General features: G+C 37.9%; 1 pseudogene; it reads left to right on the top strand.

The window, feature by feature from the left end:
• LOC119782540 overlaps positions 1–27,731 on the top strand; it is a 106,966-nt pseudogene that overhangs the window by 67,984 nt on the left and 11,251 nt on the right.

Raw genomic sequence — 27,731 nt, 5'->3', positions numbered from 1 at the left:
AGTTTGCTGGCCAATTAAGAACAGGGATACCATGGTCCTTCAACCAGGTACTGGTAGCTTTGGCACTGTGTGCAGGTGCCAAGTCCTGTTGGAAAATGAAATCTGCATCTCCAAAAAGTTGGTCAGCTGCAGGAAGCATGAAGTGCTCTAAAACTTCCTGGTATGTGGCTGCGTTGACCCTGGACCTCAGAAAACACAATGGACCAACACCAGCAGATGACATGGCACCCCAAACCATCACTGACTGTGGAAACTTTACACTGGACTTCAAGCAACGTGGATGAAGTGCCTCTCTTCTTTTCCTCCAGACTCTGGGACCTTGATTTCCAAAGGAAATGCAAAATTTACTTTCATCAGAGAACATGACTTTGGACCAATCACCAGCAGTCCAGTCCTGTTTCTCTTTAGCCCAGGCAAGACGCTTCTGACGCTGTCTGTGGTTCAAGAGTGGCTTGACACAAGGAATGCGACAGCAGAAACCCATGTCTTTCATACGTCTGTGTGTGGTGGTTCTTGAAGCACTCACTCCAGCTGCAGTCCACTCTTTGTGAATCTCCCCCACATTTTTGAATGGGTTTTGTTTCACAATCCTCTCCAGGGTGCGGTTATCTCTCTTGCTTGTACACTTTTTTCGACCACATCTTTTCCTTCCCTTCGCCTCTCTATTAATGTGCTTGGACACTGAGCTCTGTGAACAGCCAGCCTCTTTAGCGATGACCTTTTGTGTCTTGCCCTCCTTGTGCAAGGTGTCGATGGTCGTCTTTTGGACAACTGTCAAGTCAGCAGTCTTCCCCATGATTGTGTAGCCTATAGAACTAGACTGAAAGACCATTTAAAGGCTTTTGCAGGTGGTTTGAGTTAATTAGCTGATTAGAGTGTGGCACCAGGGGCCATCAATTTTGAACCTTTTCACAATATTCTAATTTTCTGATATGATGAATTTGAGATTTTCATTTGTTGTCATTTGTAATCATCAAAATTAAACAAAATAAACATCTGAAATATATGAGTTTGTATGTAATGTATGAATATAATATACAAGTTTCACTTTTTAAATGGAATTACTGAAATCAATCTACTTTTTCATGATATTCTAATTTTATGACCAGCACCTGTATATATATGTGTGTATGTGTGTGTATATATGTATATATACATATATGTGTATTTACATATATGTGTGTATATATGTATATACACACATATATGTAAATACACATATATGTGTGTATATATGTATATACAGGTGCTGGTCATAAAATTAGAATATCATGAAAAAGTAGATTGATTTCAGTAATTCCATTTAAAAAGTGAAACTTGTATATTATATTCATACATTACATACAAACTCATATATTTCAGATGTTTATTTTGTTTAATTTTGATGATTACAAATGACAACAAATGAAAATCTCAAATTCATCATATCAGAAAATTAGAATATTGTGAAAAGGTTCAAAATTGATGGCCCCTGGTGCCACACTCTAATCAGCTAATTAACTCAAACCACCTGCAAAAGCCTTTAAATGGTCTTTCAGTCTAGTTCTATAGGCTACACAATCATGGGGAAGACTGCTGACTTGACAGTTGTCCAAAAGACGACCATCGACACCTTGCACAAGGAGGGTAAGACACAAAAGGTCATCGCTAAAGAGGCTGGCTGTTCACAGAGCTCAGTGTCCAAGCACATTAATAGAGAGGCGAAGGGAAGGAAAAGAAGTGGTCGAAAAAAGTGTACAAGCAAGAGAGATAACCGCACCCTGGAGAGGATTGTGAAACAAAACCCCTTCAAAAATGTGGGGGAGATTCACAAAGAGTGGACTGCAGCTGGAGTGAGTGCTTCAAGAACCACCACACACAGACGTATGAAAGACATGGGTTTCTGCTGTCGCATTCCTTGTGTCAAGCCACTCTTGAACCACAGACAGCGTCAGAAGCGTCTTGCCTGGGCTAAAGAGAAACAGGACTGGACTGCTGGTGAGTGGTCCAAAGTCATGTTCTCTGATGAAAGTAAATTTTGCATTTCCTTTGGAAATCAAGGTCCCAGAGTCTGGAGGAAAAGAAGAGAGGCACTTCATCCACGTTGCTTGAAGTCCAGTGTAAAGTTTCCACAGTCAGTGATGGTTTGGGGTGCCATGTCATCTGCTGGTGTTGGTCCATTGTGTTTTCTGAGGTCCAGGGTCAACGCAGCCACATACCAGGAAGTTTTAGAGCACTTCATGCTTCCTGCAGCTGACCAACTTTTTGGAGATGCAGATTTCATTTTCCAACAGGACTTGGCACCTGCACACAGTGCCAAAGCTACCAGTACCTGGTTGAAGGACCATGGTATCCCTGTTCTTAATTGGCCAGCAAACTCTCCTGACCTTAACCCCATAGAAAATCTATGGGGTATTGTGAAGAAGAAGATGCAATACACCAGACCCAACAATTCAGAAGAGCTAAAAGCCACTATTAGAGCAACCTGGGCTATCATAACACCTGAGCAGTGCCACAGACTGATCGACTCCATGCCACGCCGCATTGCTGCAGTAATACAGGCCAAAGGAGGCCCAACTAAATACTGAGTGCTGTACATGCTCATACTTTTCATGTTCATACTTTTCAGTTGGCCAACATTTCTATAAATCCTTTGTTTTTATTGGTCTTCAGTAATATTCTAATTTTCTGATATGATGAATTTGAGATTTTCATTTGTTGTCATTTGTAATCATCAAAATTAAACAAAATAAACATCTGAAATATATGAGTTTGTATGTAATGTATGAATATAATATACAAGTTTCACTTTTTAAATGGAATTACTGAAATCAATCTACTTTTTCATGATATTCTAATTTTATGACCAGCACCTGTATATATATATATGACTGATATCGATACCAGTATCAGGCGGGGCCCCGATCCAGCACTAAAATGGTGGTATCGGTATCAGCGAGTACCAACAAATAGGGTACCGATACCATTTTGAGACTTGAAACTTTATTCAACTATTTTCACCTTTTCCAGGTAGGCAATAAAAAGTTCTACTGGATTCACTTTGTATTCGTCTTTTTCCTGCTTCACAAAGGAAGGCAGCAGCTTGACAAAGCCATGATGGCAATTATTTTACATCCAAGTAGGATGCAGTTTTTCATATAGACACACACATCAATTTAAAACAGATGGTATCGGTATCAGCCGATACTACACAGCCAGGTATCGGGTATCGGTATCGGGAACAAAAAATGGCATCGGTGCGATACTAATACAAACACTCGCTTTTGACCAATAAAAACATAGTTACTGGCGTCCCGCAGACCGGACCCTATATTTGCACCATATATATTAATGCTCTGAACTTCCATATCAATGCTTTTTTTGCACCATGTTTTTTCTCCCACACTGTTTGCATTTGATCTCTGCTGCACTTTATAGAATGGAAATGTTCATTTACTGTCTTTAAAGCTGTACTTTATTTCGTTTCGTTTACACTCTGTGTATACAACATGACACACGATGAATAAAAGTTGTGTAAGAATAAGTATAAATAAATCTTCGCTCCTCGCTGCAGAGGAAGGCCTGCCGCGAGAAGGGCAGAGAACCTGATCTGTGAAACGCAAATTGAAAGTAATGTAAGTAGTAAAAACTCAATCTTAAAACCAAACTATAACATCTGTGAACAAAATATTTAAAAAAATAAAAAAAAATGGATCGTAAAATTGAAAAGCAACTAATAATTTGGAATCAAATAAGAAAAATTAAAATGTCAAAATATATTACAAAAATTAAAAGCATGAAGAAAAAAAATCAGTAAAACAACAGTTGATCTTAAAACATTTTTGATTAAAATATCTCTTAATGAAATCAGTTTTATTTCAGAATTTTTTTTTAACTTCCAATTACAAAACATGCTCTTTGCCTGCAGCAATAATGAAACAATTCCCTCCACAGCCACAGCTGAGCAGGATGTTTTTAATTTAACGTGACAAAGGATGAAAGGATTAGAAATCAGTTTGTGCATCTTTTATATACATAAAAAAACAATTACAGGCAGCTACAAGGAAGAAAACCATTTATAGCAACGTAGATTTTGAGCCATTCTTTGAACCGATTAATCCTCCTTTTCTTTAGCTCATATAAATAATTGTAAATTCCTATACATGGCCTTAATGTCTACATTGTGACTTCATGTAATTTCCTAATGCCGATGGGACTGTTTAAGTCTCTGTTGAATAAAGGGCTGAACCTGTAGGGCGAGTTGACTCATTCCATCATCGGCTTTGTGGCAGCAAAGGCTTGAGTAGTGATGAGCCCGGGTTCAAATGAAAGCTCGACCGCCTTAAAGGCCCGCCGCTCACCCTGCCCCGCAGCTCCTGTATTTTAATGCTCTCCAGATGGGATTGATGTTGCCATGACAGGCGCTGACGCAGAACGGGTGTCAAGTTGCAGGGCGACAGGCTACCATCAATCACACTTCTCAACATTCAGACACTTGGATTTAAAAATAAAAACAACAACGTATATTTATCCGCCCTCCTTCATGGTTAGCTCTAGTTTTTATGGTTGAAAAGTAATTAGATGTATAAACTTCTATGTCTGCAACAATAGTGGCATTTTAAAGTCATCAATTTGTCCCAGAGATCTTTTTTTTTCACCATCAAGCGGTGATTTAATGAATTCAGCGTTCAACAATAATTATTGAAGATTTCCAGAGGACTTCACCATTGAATTCACCAGAGCTGTAGTGAAACTGACAATGCCCACGCGCATGGCAGCTGGATGTTGGAATAAAAGTGAAAAAAAAAAGAATTATTTCCCCTTTCCAATTCCTAATCCTCCACGGACGGGTGTGTCGTTGGATTGCCAACTTGAAGAGGGAGGATTCCATTGGAGTAATTTTCGGCCCTTTTGGGAAGGGGTTAGTTGATTGGCCTATGTTGGTGATAGACGGTCCAAATAAACCAATCAGATCAACGAAGCATATGACGTACTAACAGAGCGACGACAAGCCAGGCTACTCTTGCCGAAACCAGTCGGGAGAAGAGCAAAAACATCTTTTCCTCTGAGAAAAGCCTCCAGAGCAGTGTTTTGCTCTTCTTTCAGTGAAGAAATACTCTGTAATTCCGATAAAACTTGCTCGATAGCCACGCTAACGCTAGTTTCATCGGCTGAAGCCGCCATGTTTTTTAGACTGAACTGTTGCGCTTCTCGTGGCGTCACACCTCAACCCGCCTCAAAGCCAACGCTGATTGGACGTTCGTTTGGTGAACGGCTCCAAATTTTCTTTAACTGAGAGTTTACAGACTGATCTGCGAATGAAACCTTGAAAGCTCGCGAGATCAGGATGGTCTCACGAGGCTAGGAGGATTTGCGGTCGAACTTCTGGCCAGAGAAAAAACCCGTAATATGTAGCCAACATTTGGAAGAAGAATGTTTTCAAGATGACTTGGATAATAGCGCGTTGTGACAAACACCAGATACAGCACTGGGACTTGATCAACAGCCGATACCGCACCGTGACGTCACAAACCAGTAGGTGGCAGTAGTGTTCTTTGACAAACATGGATGCCTCCAGTAAAGCACATTCACATGATAATTACTCTTAATTAAAAACACTTATTTATTGAACAGTATGTAATAATTTCATATTTAAAGAACTTTCAGAAGTTTGAATTCTGAATATGACCAAACTTTTCCTTTAAAAGAGCAAATTAAAACAATGATGTCAACATGAATGTATAAACTATACAATATTTCTATCTAATCATTTCCATGTGTGAGCAATTTTTAAAGTCTCCACTTTACCTTCATTGACCTGAACTAAAGACAGATGAAGGATAGAGAATAAAGAGTAAAAACAAAATGGTGAAATCCCAGCATCTGAAAGATGTGGAGGATGTTTTTAGCCTGGGTCTAATTTTAGCTCAGGTTGACCCACAAATAGAAACTCCTCGCCTGGTATTCATGAATGGCTGGGGGAGGTGGTGCTGCACTGTGATGCGGGGGATAGAGGGAGGAGGGCTCAGAGTTATACCTGATGGGCTATTCTTAGCTCCACTGTTGCCTATTTCAGCCTGCTTCCCATTATAGACCGACTAAAAATAGAAGCACAGGAACTGGAGGTTGTTGCAGAAAACAACAACAGAATGGATGGAGGAGGCTGTGAGTGCAGCCATACTGGGAAGAATAGATATAGAACATGGGAATAAAAATAATCAAAGGGAGATTTTTAACCTCTTAAAAGCCACCTGGTCGCCGGCAACCATTTTTAAAGCGTTTTAAAGCAACTAACGACTCAGAAATGCTGGTGACATTAAAAGTTCAAAGCCCCACAGCTCTGGAACTGTTATACTTAGAGGTCTGAAATGTGTGGGCTGCTCAGTAGAGCAGTGGGTAGCACTGCTGCCTCGCAGCAAGAAAGTTCTGGGTTCAATTCCTGGCCTAGGGTCTTTCTGCATGGAGTTTGCATGTTCTCCCTGAGAATGCATGGGTCCTCCTACAGTCCAGAAACATGACTGTTAGGTTGATTGGCTTCTCTAGATTCTCCTTAGGTGTGTGCGTGAATGTTTGTGTGTCACTTGCTGTACGTTTGCATTCTGTTAAATTTTAGATAGATGCATTTTATTTATACAGAATAAAGATTGGAAAAATTAACTCTGTTTCAATTATTCTTTCTCTTCGGCCACAGCAACCATACGTTGGTGTCCCGAAGCATTAAACTTGCATTTAACCCATAGAAACCCTAAATCAGACATGTAACGTGTAGAGAAAATGTAATAAAATTAGACATGCCTATTCTCAAGCATGTTCTCTATTACCTCTGTTATTGTCAGAAACTAGAAGGTGTTAGCTTTCAAAAGATGTATCACACATGTAATTTGGACTTACAGTTCCTCAGTTATTTGCTTTTTCCTTTGGGTATGCAGAATAGACTAGGTTTATCGAAAATTAGGTGGGTGTTAAGAGCTATATGGAGTAAATTTTGTTCCATCAATATTCCAGTCGTTACCCAGTCTAGGAGAAATTCCTTTATTGTTTCAAAGGAAAACGTCATGGTGCTGAAGAAGTCTCCCTGGCATTAAATGTCACTAGAAGGGCTTTGGGGAAAGCAGGAAGGTGGATCAAAACCTCAGGCGTAACTTTCTTAAGGACTGTTGTGGACGCCCACCAATAATTTCAATTTAAAAAAATTGACATTTATGCACTATTTTTGCACGCCACGTATCACTTTACTTGGATTTATCACTTTACTTGGATTATCACTTTACTTAGATTTATCACTTTACTTGGATTTATCACTTTACTTGGATTATCACTTTACTTGGATTCATAATTTTACTTGGATTATCACTTCACTTGGATTTATCACTTTGCTTGGATTATCACTTAACTTGGATTTATCACTTTACTTGGATTATCACTTTACTTGGATTTATAATTTTACTTGGATTATTACTTTACTTGAATTTATCACTTTACTTGGATTTATAATTTTACTTGGATTATCACTTCACTTGGATTATCACTTTACTTGGATTTATCACTTTACTTGGATTTAGTTTTACATATGCATATATATACATACATACATACATACATACATAAATACATACATACATACATACATACATACATACATACATACATACATACATACATACATACATACATACATACATACATACATACGTGTGTGTATATATATACAGAAGAGCTATATGTGTATATATTTTTAGCTTTTTTATTTTTTTTTATCTTTATTATCTTATGTAGTTGGATGTGTATATATATAAAACTGTAACTGGAGCGTGTAACAAAAGTAATTTCCCTCTGGGGTTATTTAAGTATTTCTGATTCTGAATACATTGATTTTGGCTCTCAACAATATGTGGGACAGTTTTCTAAATCTGATTTTGCTGTTTTTGAAGGAGGATAATCACTGATGTAGCTGAAAGGGAAAACATCCAATCCACATTTTTCTGGATGTATGGATGAATGAAGCTGAAATTGTGTACATACTAGGGAGGAATGGTATATTGCTGTTGGCAACGGAATCGGCTGTTATTCATCCTTTTATTTATACATTAATGTTTAACTACCCATAAATATAAATATCAGTGTATTTTTATTCTTTTGGGCTCCAAACAATAGGAAAACATTCAATAAATGTGTTTGAGCTCATTTTTGGAAAATACAAACCCTATTGAAAGCATTTGTGACGAGTAACCTTAAGTCAATCCGCCACCACCTTTAAAGTGTCCCCATTAACTTTCCTCACAAAGTTACTCCCTTAATCAAAACGCTTTGTTTTGGTTCTTTTTCCCTGCATGCAGCCAAACTGTCTGATCCGGACGAACTAACTATCTGAACACTGAGCTATTTCTAGACTCATCCTTTAGTTTAATGCTAAATTGATCCCCTGCTGTTCACTCACACCTCTGCTGCAAGCAGAACATACATCCCACATCTCACCTTCAGAACAACAAAAGCTGTTCTTTGTTTTGTGGTGTAAAAATGTGGTTATATTAAAGGAAAACCACCAACTAAAACTGATTTTCTGCAGACAGACGTATCCAGTCTGTTCTTTGTCGGCTTTTCTGTCATCGGTTTATTTTTGTCCCGATGCCTTTGGTTGTTCTGTGATCGCCGGTCTTTGTCTGTGTCTCTCAACGCCGCCTCATTTCGCCCTCGGTTTATTCTAACCGTTTGTCTGTCGTGCTTCTCTGAGCAGCTGCTGATAAACAAAATAAAGCGGAACTCATTTTAGCAAACTTCCTGAGGTTTTTTTTTTATTCAGTTAGCTCTGTTTGAGTATATTTCACAACCCAGTCTCCTTCTTTGACACTTTATAAAAGAGCGAGCTTTCGGCTCCTATTTCCTTTTTTCCCAAATGTTTAAAAGTCATCCTTCTTTTCCTCTTTTCCAAAGAACATAAATCTTTAACTTCATTTTAATAGAAATTAGCACCATTCTCTGAATGATCCTACGCCTATTCTTCCTGTCAGATGCATAAAACAGACTCTCTAAGTGGGATCCGACTTCTTTCATTTCCTTCTCATACTGATTACTAAAATGTGTCTTTGATGAAATCGGCCAGTCGTTTAATTCTCTGCTCTTTTTCTCTGGTTTCAGCTTTGATGTGGAGAATGGGTTATCAGTGGGGCGCAGCCCCCTGGACGCCCAGGGCAGCTCCGGTTCTGGTCTGGTCCTGCAGGCCAACTATCCACACAGCCAGAGGCGGGAATCCTTTCTCTACCGCTCTGACTCAGACTTTGACCTTTCACCCAAAGGTCCCTCCAGGAATCCATCCTCAGCCAGCGATCTGTGAGTTCAACTCCTTCACCTGTGATTGGTTAACTTCTTCTATCCTTTTTTTATTCTTTTGCAGGAAAACCTTTATTGCACATGGAGTTTCTCCTCCTCTACGGTCTCACCAATAACCTCAAAATAAATAAAACTTCATAAAAAGATAATTTTTTGAACTCTAAACCTCTTAAATCTCTACTATTCCTGATGATTCCTATGAACACATGATTTACAACCATGGTCATTATAGAGGGACTTTTATTCCATTATTGCTCCAAAAAAAATAAATTAATTAAATTACATTAAAACTTGAAAAAATTTATCAAGAAATAACACTTTGAGCAACTTAATAAAAATCAAACATTTTGAACTTTTTCATAAATTTAAATTTTTCCAATTTCATTTATTTTTTAATTTCAATCCCAATAAATATACTCTTGGTGCACTGACCAATAAAAATACAAATAAATAGAAATGCATCTTTGTTCCATAATTCAGAGGACAGCCCACCCCAGAACGGAAAAGAATATGATCTGCAGATTGCCGTTAAAAAAAATATTTATAGAACTCAATCAGAAACAGAGAAATTGCAGAAAATTGAATAAAATAAAATAAAATCTAAAAACAAAAACTGGAAAATGTTAAATGATTTGATCCGAGGAAACAGCAAAGTTACTCTCAAAACCTCTTTTGTCTAAAAAAAGATGTTTCATTTCTGGATTGTCTTTTATTATTCCATTTTTTAAAGGTGTTCTTTGCTTTCTGCAATAATGGGTCAAAATTTACTCCATAGCTGGTAATCTGCTAAATACTCAAACAAGTTATTTTCTTATTCAGTAACACAATGTTTATTGTCCAACTTGGTCATTTAACAATAAACAGACACTGAGAGAGAACACGTCCCATACTTTATTTAAGTTTATAAAAATAAAGTCATATTTGAAAGACTTTTAGCTTTTAAATGCAGTAAAATAAAACACTACATGTAAGTAGGCCCATTAGAAATGGTTGGAAGAGTAGATCTTAATCTCAGTAGCTGCCCTTCTGTTACAAATGTGTGCACAGCTTGGTCGATATTCTGCTAATGTTGGGGGGGGACATTTTCACCTTTGCGATGTTTCAAATAAATACGAAATTAAATTCAAATCACTTGAAACATTTTATTCAAATAAGTATTTATCATCATCTTAATGGGTTTTTCTTCCCCCCAGTTGTTACGGCTTTGTTGTTGATCTTATTACTTGTGTGGTGAGGAAAAAACAACACGCGTCTTCTTAGAGCAAAAACAGTCTTTAAAATAAAAAAATTCCATCAAGCAGATTTATTTTTGTAGCAGCAATTTGCCCAGAATGATGGCTGATATTAGTGGGTTGTTTTTGTATCAGAATCGGCCCTTATGTCCATGTTTTCACCCGAGTCTTCGGTGTGTTCAGCGTGTACGGCGCTCCCTAAATCTGCTTTTATGTCATCTTTAAATTACTATTTAGACTTGTTTTACACCGACCAATGAAAATAAGTTTGCTCGGCGAGGACGTTAGTAACAGCGTTTCTATTGGTCCCCAAATGGACCGCCCAGAAGCGTAGAGGAGGATTTGAAAAAGATGCAATTAATGAAAATCAGTTTCCATTCATAAAAATTATACAATAAAATAAAAGCTGGAAAAGAAATAAATAAAACTAAATAATTTTTAAAATAAAATTTGGTAACTATAATCGAAGAACACATATATGGAGTCAGAAAGGGGTCAAAATTTTTGTAAACTTTTGTTCTCAGTTGAAACCGCACAGATAAAAGTTGAAACTGAAAAAATAAAAGTTTATATTGAATGTCATATTTTTACCTTATAATTTGAGAAACTAAAAAAGGAGACATAAAATAATAAGAATTAAATCTAAATACACATCAAATAGTGGTTGAACTTTTAGATTAGATTAGATGAGCTTTATTGATCTCACAGCGGAGAAATTAACTGGTCACATATTGGCCTAGTAATTAAAGAAGAAGGTGCAAACAAGGAGGAAAAAGGTGCATTAAGAATAAACAAGCAAGCACTGTATCTACAGTTTATACAAGATAAGAATAAGAATTAAGTGCAAGTGTACATGTATCACACACAATGAAAAAAAATAAAAATAGGAAATAAAAAAATAAAAAGTACAAGGGAGTAACACAGAAATTTGAGGTGACATATGTATAAAGGCATTATAAATCATGCTAAAAACCTTTTTGTTTTTCATTGAGTTTTTTTTTTTAATTTCCACTTTTAAAAAGAGGTCAAATGTTTTCAATAATATTGGAACAAAATTCTCCCCATAGTGTTGGAGGTACTGAACACAATTTTAATGAAAATGTATTTTTCTGTTATATATCTAGTCTCTTAATATATATTTCTAGACGAAATTTTTTAAATTTCCACTTTTAAAATGAGGTCAAATGTTTTCAATAATATTGGAACAAAATTCTCCCCATAATGTTGGAGGTACTGAACACAATTTTAATGAAAATCTATTTTTTTGTTATATATCTAGTCTCTTAATATATATATATCTAGACGAAATGTTTTAAATTTCCACTTTTAAAAGGAGGTCACATGTTTTCAATAATATTGGAACAAAATTCTCCCCATAGTGTTGGAGGTACTGAACACAATTTTAATAAAAATCTATTTTTTTGTTATATATCTAGTCTCTTAATATATATATCTAGACGAAATTTTTTAAATTTCCGCTTTTAAAATGAGGTCACATGTTTTCAATAATATTGGAACAAAATTCTCCCCATAGTATTGGAGGTACTGAACACAATTTTAATAAAAATCAATCTTCTGTTATATATCTAGTCTCTCAAATTCATAGTGCCCGAACATTCCAAAAAAGTTAAAAAACTATCCACTGGATTTCGTTTCCAAGTTTGAAGACGTTTCGCTTCCCATCCAGGAAGGTTTTTCCATTCTAAAGTCAGAAATAGCGTTTAGTTCAAAGCTTTATACAGCAGCTTAACAAGCCTTGTTTTGGTTTAGAAAACATGCAAATTGAAACAGATGAACGGGTCCACCCCTTTGGAATGGGGGTCGTTTGGCTTATTTGTTAGCCTGCAATGCCCCATACCTGTCTATGTCTCTGAAAGGGGGATCGTTAAAGGGAATTGTTGTCCTGTCTGAAAATGGGATTGGGGTTGCAGATTGTTTTTTAACTTTTTTGGAATGACTATGACCTGGATGGCTGAGAATTTTCACCAGCATAGTGTCTGAACAGCTTCGCCTTCATGCTTCCAGCAGCCTCAGGTGTCCTTACGCACTCTCGCATATCTGTTTTTAAAGGGAAGAAAGCTTGAAGCACTGGGAGGTCAACTGGTTGTCATCTCGGTGAGAAGATCAAGCAGAATTAAAAAATAGATAAAACACTCTCTGTCCCCTAAATGTCTCCACTGCTCTGCCTCCAGCCCAACATACCTCAGCTCTGTCCTTAAAATCACTAAGCTGCAAGCACTTCACCTCTGGTCCCTTTTTCACATCCAGTTTGGTTCTTTTTTTTGTTTTGTTTAGTTTTTTTGCATGTCATAAAAACATTAATACCACCTGTTATCATTTATCGCCATTTACCACAGTAAATTCCCTCGCCAACTGCTCCTTATGGGGTGCATGCTATTTTTGTTTAAAATCCTTTAAAAAAAAATGAAACGACACTTTACATACTAAAGTTTACTATGTTTGTTTGAAGTATTAAAACAGCCTCACATTGTATATAATTTAAAGTGTTAAACGGCTTGAATGATATGAAGTCTCCTTACGTTCTGCCCTTATTACTTTTTGCAGACACTCGGAAGACATGATCGTCACACCTTTTGCACAGGTGAGTCCTCCTAAGATTTTTTTATTTGCGAGTTTCGTTGTCTGTCTAAGATGCTGCAGTCAGCAGCGACTCTCCGATGAAATCATTACAGAAAAGCTCAGATGGTAACGTGAGCGCTTCACTGGAACAACCCCTCAGCTCTTGCGGTTGGCTCTGTGACAAAAGCCAGACATCCTGCTGGTGTTGCCTGACTCTTGCGAGGGACGTGCGTCACGCTTGTGCTCGGTTTACCCTCTGACAGGAGAGGTGAATCGAATACTGCTGGCTAGTGCTGTTTCAGATTTACATGTCGGCCTGGGCGAGGCCTGGAAACGCGACCCTCTGCAGGCCCTTCTCTGCACGCTGAGTCAATTTTTGGCTGCTGACGGAGGGACAGACATAACACAGAGGCGATGCTATGAAAACATTGAAGGGGGGGGGGATGGGGAATGCCCTGTGCTGTATATCAGTTAAAGGAATAGTACACCCAAAACATGATTAGCCTTCATTTTCTACTCACCCCCATGCTGAACAACACTCTGGAGTACTTTTTTGATATCTCAAATGCATCTGGAGATCTGGGAGGCTTCTTGCTGTCTGCTGACATTCAAATAATGGAGGTCTATGGTGCCCGAGGCAGAAAGGTCCATAAAAGTCCACAAAAAAACGTGTCAATATTCCTCCATACTGCTCGTCCAATGTATTCCAAGTGTACTGAGTGGGTAGCGTCCATAATTTACTCAAAACGAAGTCATTTAGAATGTTTTTAGAGCATAAACAGTAGTGTATAGGATTTCCTAAAAGCACGCCTGCGAGTTCACGACGCTACAGAAACCGCGGCGGACCAAACCAGACGAAAGTGCGCATTCAGCTCGGCAAAGAACTCATGCTCTTCCTCAACACTGAAGTCCTCAGACATTTTTCTTTCGTTGTTTCTTTCTTTGCACAGGTAAACAGCACATTTCTTCTTCTACGCTTGCATTATCGGCAGAGCAGACGCTGAATGCGCACTTTCATCTGGTTTGGTCTGCCGCGGTTTCCGTAGACTCGTGAACTTGCAGGCGCGCGCTTTCAGGAAATCCTATACACTACTGTTTATGCTCTAAAAACATTCTAAATGACTTCGTTTCCAGTAAATTATGGATGCTACCCACTCAGGACACTTGGAATACATTGGACGAGCAGTATGGAGGAATATTGACACGTTTTTTTGTGGACTTTTATGGACCTTTCTGCCTCGGGCACCATAGACCTCCATTATTTGAATGTCAGCAGACAGCAAGAAGCCTCCCAGATCTCCAGATGCATTTGAGATATCAAAAAAGTACTCCAGAGTGTTGTTCAGCATGGGGGTGAGTAGAAAATGAAGGCTAATCATGTTTTGGGTGTACTATTCCTTTAAGAGAATAAAAGCTGCAAAGTGAAAGCGTGCTCTGTTCATACAGAGACACATTTGATTGTGAAAAAATAGCAAATTAAACAAAGACACAAGGAGACAAAACCACAGGTCCAGTTTGACCAACTTCCTGTCCCTGCATTTAGGTCCTGGCCAGCTTGAGGACAGTCCGAAGTAACTTTGCCATCATTACTGGCCAGCAAGACAGAGCAGCCAGCAAGTAAGTGTTTAAGCCACAGCGTTTCTTTCAACAGTTGCAGTCATGCTGACATTAACCTAACATATCTGTGTTGTTTTTACAGGACGAGATCTCCAGGAAGCAACCCACCCTCGATGTGTAAGACCAGTCTTGCAGGTTTGTGCTGCAGCCAGAATGGGCCAATGTCTAATAACTAACACGGGTCTGATAACAACACCATTACAGTAGCAGCCATTAAAAATGGCCCTTCCCAATCAAACGCCAGCCAACTTCCAGCCACTGGTCGTCTCCCGGGCACAATGGCATAAATACAGATAAGCAGAGACAGCAGTTGCTTACGGGCCCCCGATGTCTTAGGGGCCCCATCACTGACACCTGGTGGGTCCCCTACACAATTGTAGACTAGGACGTCTCTTTGCAGATGTAATGGTGCCGAAAAAATACTCTTAAACCCACCTGATACTGAAGTGACTGTCCGCACCGGACCTTATTTATACCGCAACACGTGACAGATTTCACCATGATGGTGAGCCGTTTAAACACCAAAAGCAAAGCAGACAGTGCTACTTTTAATGACTATGTTAATATCTCCTAATTATCTCCTGTAATTATCTCCTTTCTATCTCTTCTTTCTTTCATCTTTTCTCTTTTTTTTTTCTTTTTTCCTTCTGTTTTTCTGCTCTATTTACATTGCAGTGTCTATATAAACTGTAAAACTCTCTGCATAATTATAATAAAGCAATGTATATGCATGAAACAAGTGGAGCTATATGGCAATTGCCATACTGCTCCACTTGTGAAAGTAAAATCTGTTGGGCTCTTTTTGGCATCAAGACAATTATTCTTATTGCCAGAGAGGACACTGTAAAAAAATAAATAAATAAATAAATAAAATAACTGTGTATAGTTCGTTAGACGGTTAGTAAGAAATACAATCATATAATATGCTTCAAACCGCAACAAAGATCTTAAAAGAACGATGTATTTGAGTTTTTTTCTTTTTTTTTACACTACAAGTTGGAATTATGTGTAACCCAGAGCGTAGATTATAACGGTAACTGTTACGTACAATGTGTTAGCGACGATCGATACCAAAAAGAGGAACTTAAGCGGATTCTAGAAAAGAAAAAGGAAAGAAGAGCTGCTGGAAGAATGGAAAAAACTTCCCAAAATAAACACGTTCTTTCAGAGAACCGAAGAGGGAGAGGTGGACGCTGCTGCTGCAGTGAGTAAAGATGGCGACCAGGAGATGAATGGAGAGAGCGTGGGTGAGGAGGGGGGCTGAGAAGCTCAGGGGTTGGGGTTCGATAAGCATCTCCCTGAAATGAGTTGTTGGATATTGGGATGTCTGTAGCATGTGGTGGTTTATGTCCCCAATGGTTCCATTCACGGTGCGCAGTCACTATTTTTATATTATTATAAAAAATACATATAATATATATAATATATATATTATTTTACTACTGAGAATTGCATAATTGTATTTTCTTGGCCGATTTATAGAACTGTTGGTGTATCCTGAACCTTTATCACGTGTTGTACTTCATATGGGGCCCCCAGATAATGTTGCTTAGGGCCTTTTTTCGTGTCGTTACGCCCCTGCCAAGGCGTGCATATTTTTTTCCACCCTTTCACTCAATTACAGGGTCTAACCAGGAGATGGTGCTTATCTTTAGATCTTAATGTCCATAAATCTTGATAGAAAGAATATTTGATTACAAAGATTGATATTTAAAAAATTAATCTCAGGGGACGAGCCAAGGGCCAAACAAGGAAAGTGGAGAAATTTTGAATGGCTACTACTGTAAGTGGTTGGATCTGAATCACGTTTCCCCGCCCACTCCTGTCAGATTGGGGTCAAAATCTGAAGGTGAAGAAAAATTTATTTGAAAGTGTAACAAAAAAAAATCCTGAAACTGAAAAAGAAATTTGAAGCTAAAGGAAAAAAATGAAAGAAAGGGATTTGAATCTAAACCTGCAATAAAGAAAAGAAATAAAAAAAGAAAAAGTTTAATTGAAATACTAAACCTAATTAGGAGTTCAATTCATGTTCATGATTCAATTCTTATTATTTTATTTATTTTGCTTTTTTAGTTTCTCAGATTATAAGGTAAAAATGTTACATTCAATATCAACTCTTATTTTTTTCAGTTTCAACTAAGATTTATAAGTTTACAAACATTTGACCCTTTTCTGACTCCATACTCCCCTCTGTTTTTATTCAGTAGTGACATGAAGCAGTCATAACACCCCCAAAAAAAGACTTTGCAACATTTATTTTTGTCACAGCAATGATGTTTATAGTTATTATTGTCAGTTTGGTGATTTCATTGTTAATAGACAATTGAAATAAGAAGCTATAAAGATCTGATGGACAGCCATGAGGCTCATGTTTACTTTCTGGTCCAGAGCTTTACTGTTTACAAATTAGCTGATGTGTTGGTGTCCTTGTTATTTATTTATTTTATTTATTTTGGTAGTAGAGCGGGTTTACTGCTAAAATGTCTTATATAGGGTAATGACAATAATAAGGAGGAGGTTTATTTGGAGTAACCAGGGATACGATTGTATTAATATGTTTTAGTATTGTACAACATCTATACTGGTGTGGACGCACTGAGGAATGAAAGGACGTCTAGATTTGTTTTTTAATTTGATTTTTTTCATATTGGAATTCAAAAACAAATAATGGGATGATTTTTTTTTTTTTTTTTTTACCAATTTGTTGTTTCCAAAAAAAATATTAAAAAGTCTTCTTTTTTGTTTTTAAATTTTTTTTTTCAATTAAATTCAATTAAGTTTATTTATATAGCGGAAATTCACAACACGTCATCTCAAGGCACTTTACAGTTCAACCAGATCATACAGTCAAATTGATTCAAAGTTTTCTCTCTAAGGAAAACCAGTTGATTGCATCGACTTATTGACTCTTCAGCAATCCCTCACACTAAGCATGCTTGTAGCGACAGTGGAGAGGAAAAACTCCCTTTTAACAGGACGAAACCTGCAGCAGAACCAGGCTCAGTGTGAGCGACCACGTTCAAGGAGATAGAAGCAGAGATACAGAAAGAAGCAGGGATACAAAGAAATTTGTCAACCAGCTCAACAGCTTTTTTTTTTGTTTTAGTGTGAAAACAGGAAACAGTTTATGTCCCAGTTTTGGATTTCCCATTTCAAAATCGAATGGCCAGCAGGGATCCATAAACTACATAACTACATAAACAAAATCCTAATATAACATGCATGAGTCAATCCTCCTTCTCTACAACAAAATCAATATTGAAAAAATGGTATTAGCAACTAGAAAATGTCAGTCAGAGGACCTAGGCCTTGGTAATGAGGATAGCTGCAGATGGGAAGAAGCAGTTTTTTAGATGGGATGTTCTAGTCCTGATGGACCTCAGCCTCCTGTCAGAGGGGTGGGGCTGGAACAGCTTGTATCCAGGGTGGGAGGAGCTAAGCTACAGTAATTCCTGCTCACCTCAGAGTCCTGGAAGTGTACAGTTCTTGAAGACAGGGATGACTGCAACCAATCACACTCTCTGCAGAACAAATGACACTCTGCACCAGAGAAGGAATTGTATAGACTGGAAGTCAGACAAATGGATGCCACTCCTATTAGCTTTTTAATAAACTTGTTTCATTTTTTTTCACCATCACTACTTTCTGTTTATCCAGAAGTTAAAGTCCTAAGAGGGGGCTATTTAGGGGGCTTTTTCCATGGCTTAATGCCCTTTTTCTTCTTCTTCTTTTGCATATTTTGAGCAGAGGAGCCTCACCAGCAGTTGGCCATAGAGACTCTAGATGAGCTGGATTGGTGTCTGGAACAACTAGAGACGCTGAAAACGCGACACTCTGTCAGCGAGATGGCTTCAAACAAGGTAAGGTTCAACAAAACAGCCGCTCTCAATCACTACCAAGAAGACAGACGGACTGGTTAATTGTAGAGGCTTGTCAGAGAAATACCACAGCTGGGCCAAAAAGTATTCAGTCTGCCACAGAAAGATGAGGGAGTTCTGTAATGATCATCCAATATCACTTTAGCTATGAAAAAATACAAAAATAAAGGAAACACAATTTTTAAAAAATTTATTTGTAAATTATGTCAGAAAATAAATAGTTGGACACCCACCGACCAAACCTAACGAGACATTGCTGTTGCTCTTCTGTGACTGGTGCAGAGCAGCTGAACGTTTGGCTCCACCCCTTGTGCTACAACTTATATACAAGTATTGCTGAGTAGCATCAGCATAACAGTGGAAATTAATTTCAGGCTGTTTGACGAAACATTGTAGCCACAGCTGCCTTGGGGCACGCTGGTTGAAGCCAGGTTGTCATAGACGAGGGCTACTAAAAGAGCATTGCATAATTTCAAGTCAGATTTTGCCCAAATATACAATGAAAGAAATGGGATTCAAATCAGCGACCAACAAGCTGCAGGGCAAACTTTCACATCCTATACCAGAAACTCTTTTCTGCCACTGCTGCGCCGTGTCAAACTGCTTTTTACAGATCAGATTCTTCACACCTCTTATCTTCAAGACGCATTTCTATTGGTCAACACAGCGTTAGCAACAACGGTATTTATTGGTAAATGAACGTGCCAGAGAGAGTTTGAGTCATTGAAAATCTTAAAAGGAGATATCTGATAAAAAAAAAAAAAAATTCAAATATGAATTCTATACATTTTTGAAAAAATACATTTTTGAAATATAAATTAAATAAAAAAAAATATTTAGAAAGAAATTATTTAAAGAAATGTCTGAGGAAACTTTTATCTAAAAACCCTTTTTTTATCAATGTTTCATTTCATTTTTTTTTTTTTTTTTTTTATTTCCATTTACAAATATTTGTTTGCAACAATAATGGAACACAATTTAATTGTTGTTAATCCTGCAGGTTTCTACCCTGACTCCATCAGATGGATTTGCTCTGCATATCCATCTGGAAACCTTCCGTAGAAGTAATTTTGGGAAGGGGCGAAAATACTGGTTAGCTGATTGGCCTATGTTGGTGATAGATGGGCCAAATAAACCAATCAGATCAACGAAGCATATGACGTACTAACAGAGCCACGACGAAGAGGAGCCAATTGATAGATCAAACTCTTGCCGAAACCAGTCGGGAGAAGAGCAAAAACATATTTTCCTCTGAGAAAAGCCTCCAGAGCAGTGTTTTGCTCTTCTTTCAGTGAAGAAATACTCTGTAATTCCGATAAAATATATATATATATATATAACTTGCTCGATAGCCACGCTAACGCTAGTTTCATCGGCTGAAGCCGCCATGTTCTTTAGACTGAACTGTCGCGCTTCTCGTTGCGTCACACCTCAACCCGCCTCAAAGCCAACGCTGATTGGACGTTCGTTTGGTGAACTGCTCCAAATTTTCTTTAACGGAGAGTCTCCAGACTGATCTGCGAGTGAAGGAGGAGGCGGACACTGGAGTATCTCCCTGTTTCTGTTTACACACATAGTGAGCAGTCAGTAACAGTGTGAATGAGGAACAGGCAGGGAGAGGCATGTTGTGTGGCGCTCACATCCCCCTGCATTCCCTAAGCTGCGGCTCTATCCTTTTTTCTCATCATTTTCAATTAAATTTTTATTTGAGTTGATCAGAGGAGAACCAGCAAACTCTTTATTTTCTTTATTTTGACTCCTATTCGTACCTCTTTGTGCTGAGATGCCAGAAGTGAGTTGTTTTATCTGTGCGCTGTGGATATCCGCTCGGGTAAGCAGAGGCTGGCGCTGAACTTGGTTGCAGAGGTGAGACCTTAACCGGGGTTTAGTGTTACCTGTCTAGAGAAGGAGAAACACCTGGAGGATGAAACATGAGTGGGTTTTTCTCCTCACATGTCTCATCTAAGCATATTTGATCATATTTACCTCATTTTGATTCAATCCGATCTGTTTATGTCTTTTTTTTTCTTATCCGAGGCTTTGTTTCTTAAATGGTGAGCCTTCTGTCTGATTATTTGATTTGTTTTCAGTTCAAGAGGATGCTGAACCGAGAGCTCAGCCAGCTGTCAGAGACCAGCCGCTCAGGGAACCAGGTGTCCGAGTTCATCTCCAGCACCTTTCTGGGTAAAAAATGGCTCCTCTTTTTGACATCTCTCTAAGTAGATGAGGCTGTTATGAAAGTATTCATACTTCCTAAACCTTTTCAAATACAACCAACAAGCTTTAATATGTTTTTTCAGAGGTTTTATGTAAAACACTGAAAAAGGGAGTGGAGAGGAAGGGATTATTTGTATTCAGACGCTTTGGATCAGAACGCTGTGAAAACTAAATCATTCTCCTTTGTAAAATAGCCAAAGCTCCGTCTTACTGGATGGAGGTGGTCTGTTAGCATCCTGGGCTTTAACTAGGACACTGTGGTTCATTGCAGTTTGGCTGTCTGTTTAGATTTGTTTCCAGTTTGAAGGTAAACATCCACCCCAGTTTTGCAGTCTCTAAAAGTTCCCTAAGCATCCCGCAGCATGGTACCTCCACCACCATGTGTTAGAGCTATAAAAATAATAATAATAATTAGGGATGCACGATATAATCGGCCCCCTATCGGTATCGGCCTTAAAACTGAATATCGGACATCGGCCACCCCACCGATATTTAACCCGATATTTGATCAACTTCTGAGTTTCTAAAGTCTAAAAAAATAAAGAAATACTACTTCTTCTTCTTCCTCAAAAACTTCTTTTTTACAGGCTTAAAAACTTCTAAAGACGAGGGAAAAAATATTGATACATTAAAATATCACAATATCTTCATATGCTGATATATTGCCATTTAAAAACACCATATCAATCTCTTTTACTAATGAAATATTGCTATATGTCATCGTTATGCTACGAAATCCCCCGAAAATTCACAAAATGTTGCCATATTTTTATATGTTGATATATTGACGCGGTATCGATCTATTTGACTAACAAAATCTCACAAGAATTTGCAAAGTATCACGAGAGTTTGTAACAGAACGATGAAATTTCACGAGATTTTGAAAGTAAAATAGATCGATACCGCGTTTTTAAAAATCTATTTGATATCAGCATATGGAAATATATTTGAGTATATTATTTTTCAAAGTGTCAGAAATGGATAACAAAACTGCTATTTTCAATGACTACTTATTTTTGTCCAGCTTCAACATCGGTATCGATATCGGTTATCGGCTACATGAGTTTTAAAATATCGACATATCGGATATCGGCCAAAATCCCAATATCGCGCATCCCTAATAATAATTATTAATCTGACCAGACCTTAATATTTAATTGCAAACTGGATTTCTCGCAGCTGTCTTCACATATGATTCACTTTTTCACACTTCTATGAAGCCCTGATTTGTAGAGTGTGTTTCTTTAAGTTTCCCAGACAGCAGAATCATGAAGCAGAGAAATTGATCTCCGAACATCTCTCAGAGAAAACTTTGGATCCTATTGGCTGCATTTTTGATTGATACTCTCCTTAACTGACCTCTCCATTTAGGTGGACACCCATTTCCTGCTACAGCAGCCATTTATTATAGACCATCTGATTACACAGGACCTTTTGAATACCCAAACATTGCAGCAAAATGCAACAAACTGGCAACCCTCTAAAATACATATTAACTTAATAACTACAGACTAATATACATGTTATGTTAATTAAACAGGGCATTTAATTATTTAATTTAGCATTTTACAATTTAATTAATTAAATTAAATAAATAAATGTTAAATGTATTTACCGCAGGTCATCCATTCCTGCTGCCACCACTCTATAATAATGCACTATAACCACAATAACTCCTGTAACAACCACTGTGCAGCTATATTGGGGGTTTTATTTATTGACTGTGCAATATTCTGTGCAATATGCTGACTGTGCAATATATGTGAATATAATAGTCATACCACTACCTCACCGTTGTTCCTTACCGCCTCCACTTTAATGTAAAAGTCGATCCACCTGTTTATATAAGCCATCCTGATTGTACATATGACACCTCAAATCTCTGTGTTACTCCCTTGTATTTTTTATTTTTTCTATTTCTTATTTTTATTTATTTATTTTTATTCCTAATGCACCTTTTCCTGCTTGTTTGCACCTTCTTTAAACACTATGCCAATATATGACCAGTGAATTTCTCGCTGTGAGATCAATAAAGCTCATCTAATCTAATCTAATCTAATCTAATCTAATCTAATCTAATCTAATCTTTAATTGACGGCACATTTATTTATTTGATGGGACATGATTGTATTTGTCCCTCTACCTAACTTAGGAATCATATTACATGATTAGATCATTGGTAAGACCATTTCGCGACCTACACACTGCAAAAACAATCTAGTAATAAGTACAAAATTCCTTAAATTAAGTGTATTCACCCTTAATTTGAGCAGGTAAATTAGATAGTTTGCCAGTGGAATGAGTAATTTTACTCTTAAAATTACTAAGATAATTAGATAATATGCACTTGAAATAAGACAATGCAATTGTGTTTTCTTATTTTAAGTGTAAATTGTCTTGTTCCACTGGCAAAATGTCTCTTTTACCTCCTTAATTCAAGAACAGATGCACTTACTTAAAAAAAAAAAAAAAAAGACTTATCTAGATTTAGATTTTTTGGAGTGTAATTGGTGTGGAACGACCCCCACTTTGTGTACGCCAGTGCTACACTATGTGTCTTCTTATGTCACAAAGTAGCCATGAAAAACATTGAAGTTTGTGGTAGTAATGGGACAAAATATGAGGTTTATGAGTCTTTAGGCACTATAATTAACTATAGATCTCTTTTTTTGTATTTATGCATTCGTTTCTTTTACTTTTGTACTTAATCTGTGATTTAATGTCTCTGTTTTTATTACGTTAGTTGTTTTTCTGACTCTTGAACTTTAAGATTCTCTGTAAATGCAAACTGTGCCGTGAATAAAACCCATCGTTGTCTAAACTTATTCTAACAGAGAAACCACATGACATGGACATCATGTCTCCTTCTACCAAGGAGACAAAAGACAAAAGGAAACGTCCAATGTCCCAGATCAGTGGCGTCAAGAAGGCCACCCACAGCCTGGTCCCCTCCACCATCCCTCGCTTCGGGGTCAACGCCAGCCAGGAGGATCTTCTGGCAAAGGTAGCCTTATAAGTTCATCCCTAAATATTATTATTTTTTTTTTTTTATAAAGTAGGGAGGATTTGGACCTAGAGATTATAAGTGATTCATTAAAATCTATCTTTATTTTCTGGCAGGAGCTGGAGGACATTGACAGATGGGGGTGTCGACATCTTCAAGGTTGCAGACTACTCTGGAAATCGCCCGCTGACCGTCACAATGTACACAATCTTTCAGGTAGGACACTGGAACCAAATTATTGGTAAAAATTTAAAGTTAAAGTGTAGAATTCTTTCCATAGGTGAGAAAAGTCCAAGTCATTTATTAATTTGTGCGTTAAAGATGTCTTTACACCATGTCAGACTTTGTGACTGAAAGCAATGCTTACAGAATAGTGGGAGTGGTGGCCTAGTGGTTAGGGCATAGAGGTAGGAATCCTGAGGTTGTGAGTTTGAAACCCGCTCCCACAGACTGCCACTCTGGCTTTCTGAGGAAGACCCTAAAAAAAATAATTAACCATTATTGATCTCTTATTAGAGAAATTTATCTCTGCATTTAACCCATCCCCTTGTGGAGCAGTGGGCTGCCATTGTGCAGCACCCGGGGAGCAGTGTGGGGTTAAGGGTCTTGCTCAGGGCAGTCTGGGGATAGAACTCCCACTCTCAGGATTTTAAGCCCTATGCCCTAACCACTAGGGCGACACTTCCCTTCCCTTAACCCCACACTGCCCCCCGCACAATGCAGCCCACTTGCTCCCCAATGGGATGGGTTAAATGAGAGTGAATTTCATTTAAAAAAAAAAAACACTAAAAAAGAAAAAAAAACACTAGCAAAAAAAATTTCGTAAACAACAAAAAAAATTTTTAGTAAAAGGAAAGAAGCAAGGAATGAATATTCAAAATGGCGTTAGGAGAGCAAATGAGCATGACTGGTGGTGATCTGACTGTCTGACCAGCATACTCATAGTCAATTAACATGCATTGATCTATTCAGTTTTGTTCGAAAAATAGACTTTAATTTACCTCGACGGGCGTGTCTCCCTTTAGTCATGTCCCAAAAAAACAAAGATCACCACACGTTTAAAAAAAAACACCAAAAATTAAGTAATTAAATTGTTTTTTGCACATGACTGAAGGGATACACGTGCATTGAGGTAGTTTAAAGTGCATTGTTCGTACAAAATTAAAGAGATAGGTTTTGACTATGGATGTGCTGGTCTGACCGGGTATTCTCATCTGACAGAACACCTGCATGTGGGACAAACATCGTCCACTATAGCTTTTAAGACAGTTATGGGACGGTTGACGGACTAAATTAAACATCTATTCAAGTTTTGAATAGATGTGAGAAAGTTCTGGTGAAATGTGGCAAAACCAAAAGGCAGAAGACAAAATTTACACTCAATAATTAATTATATAATAACTTTAAAAAAAAATGTAAAAGATCCATCCCCCAGAAATCAGTTTTCTTCAGGTTAAAGCTACAGTGTGTAATAATTACAGGGATATACAGTCAGAAATGTAATATATTATACATAACTATGTTATTTATCATCATCTACGAGCTCAGCCTCTTAACCTTAATATTTGCGTTGTCTTAGAATTCGTTATTTATAATTACATAGGAGCGGGTCTCGCAGCCATGGAGGCAGACATCTTCAAACTAGCGATTGCGAGATCGCCAAAACGTCACAACGATGTAGAAAAAATAACGGGTATATTTATTATCTGAAGTCTACATGAAATCTATACCCTACACAGATTAATGAAATACTATCTGTAAAATTATCTATGTAAACAAACCTCATCACTTGAGAAGGTAGGTGATGCGGACGTCGTGGAAAACATTTAGTCCCGTAATGCTCGCCGTACTGTTTGGGGGGGGGGGAAGAATCGGTGGGGGGGAGATGTTCATGTTGCTGCAGTCTGCAGTCTGACTGCTAGATGTCGCTAAAAGTTACACACTGTATCTTTAAAAAATGTGTTTGTGTTTAGCTTTAGTAAAACCCCAAATTCAGTTTGAAAGTTGTTTTTTTCTTCTTTTCTTTAATGTGGGCTTTTTGTTCAAGCCAGAAAACCAAAGTTTCTACAGAGTTATTTTGGTGATGATTTCACTCATAGGAAGGTGTTAACAGTAGCCCGTCCAGCTATCACCACTCCTGTCTCTATTCCACCAGAATGGATGATTCCAACGATCAGCGACTCACCTGTTGGAAGTCGCTAAACGTTGCCGCTTGTGTAACTTTTTAGCTGTTGTCTAAGAGACCAGGAAACGATGGTAAACGAACCGTGGCTAACTGCCAAAGCTGCTAAGGCAATATTCACAATGACTGTGCATACACTCAATTCAAACTCTCATGTTTATAAAAAGAATCCGGTTAAGCTCTATTCATTTATTTTCTCCCAAAAATTTAAATAAACATTAATTTAGAGACAATTTATTTATCTTTCGGCTTTTTTATTGTCATTACACTGTCACAAGTACAGAGCAACAAAATGAGCTTTCTACATTTATCCCCTTGGGGAGCAGTGTGGAGTTAAGGGTCTTGCTCAGGGACCCAGAGTGGCAGTCTGTGGGAGTTGATCTTGAACTCAGAACCTCAGGATTACAAGCTCTATGCCCTAACCACTAGGCCGCCACTCCCCCAAGATTTCAAACGTATTGTAAGAGTGAAAACCAGTTAACAGTAGTAGCCATTCAAAATGTCCCCACTTTCCTTGATGGGCCCATCGCTGGTTCCCTACAATTCATTTTTAAACATCAATATTTGTACTAAAATATTCTTTCTGTCATAATATGTGGACATTAAGACCTCTGGTCAGACCAGCAGCGTATGCTGAAAATTTTCGGGTGGCCGAAAGAGGATAGGCACCAGAACCTGAGGGTCAAGCCAAAGATAAGACTAACTGTACTTTCCTACAGCCTTTGCTAACAAACAGATGCGTATATTTAAAGATCCGTGCTTTCTAGATAAAAGGTATAGTGGATACAATTCTTTCAGGTAAGAATTCTGGGACGAACATCTTTTCCATCGTTATTGACAATAGAAAAGTCCAGGTCTCTTTATCATAAATCATTTAGCAGAAAATGTATATTTTCAAGTACTAATATCTACATAAATTGATTATTTAAGACGTTTTTATTAAAATTCTTATTTATCTATGATTTCACTGAACCCCATATAACTCAAAATCTAGTTCTGAAAAGAGCATGAATTTTGTACTTATCTTTAATGTTGCTATATTAATGTGCATAATTAACCAAAGTGTTTTTGTTGTCAAGAAATGATGAATACATGAAAAAATTTTAAGTAATATGTGAAAAATTAAAAATTCCACTTGAGAGTATTACTGCTGCCACCATCTGTATTAGAGGGGGAAAATTGTAGGGGTGGCCAATTATTGGCTAAGGGTGGCCATGGCCACTCCTGGCCCCCCATCTAGCTCCGCCCCTGGGTTAGACCCTGTAATTCAGAGAAAGGGTGGAGTCAGAGTAAAAAAAAAAGTGAGAGTTGTGGCTGGAAGTTGGAGGGGATTTTGCTGGGAGTTGGAGGGAAGTGGGCTCCCGTTCGGCTGGCGTTTGACAAGGAAAGGCCATTTTGAATGGCTGCTACTGTATGACTCCTTTAAAGATCCTTTTTGACCAATATTTCTATTTTCATGTCCACTGAGCGAGGGTCTGCTTGTTTTGCTGCTGTAGGAACGCGACTTGCTGAAAACCTTCAAGATTCCTGTGGATCTTTTCATTAACTTCATGATGACGCTAGAGGATCATTACCACTCTGACGTGGCTTACCATAACAACATCCACGCAGCAGATGTGGTGCAGTCCACACACGTCCTGCTGTCCACGCCTGCTCTGGAGGTAGCTACACGTAAACTTCCTCTAACAAACAACCATGACGATTGTTAGCAGGCA

This window comes from Cyprinodon tularosa, unplaced genomic scaffold, assembly GCF_016077235.1.
Source record: "Cyprinodon tularosa strain WSP-4 unplaced genomic scaffold, ASM1607723v1 ctg195, whole genome shotgun sequence".
Classification (NCBI taxonomy): domain Eukaryota; kingdom Metazoa; phylum Chordata; class Actinopteri; order Cyprinodontiformes; family Cyprinodontidae; genus Cyprinodon; species Cyprinodon tularosa.
Note: the sequence above shows the minus strand (reverse complement) of the source record. Positions and strands in the feature narration are given on the sequence as shown.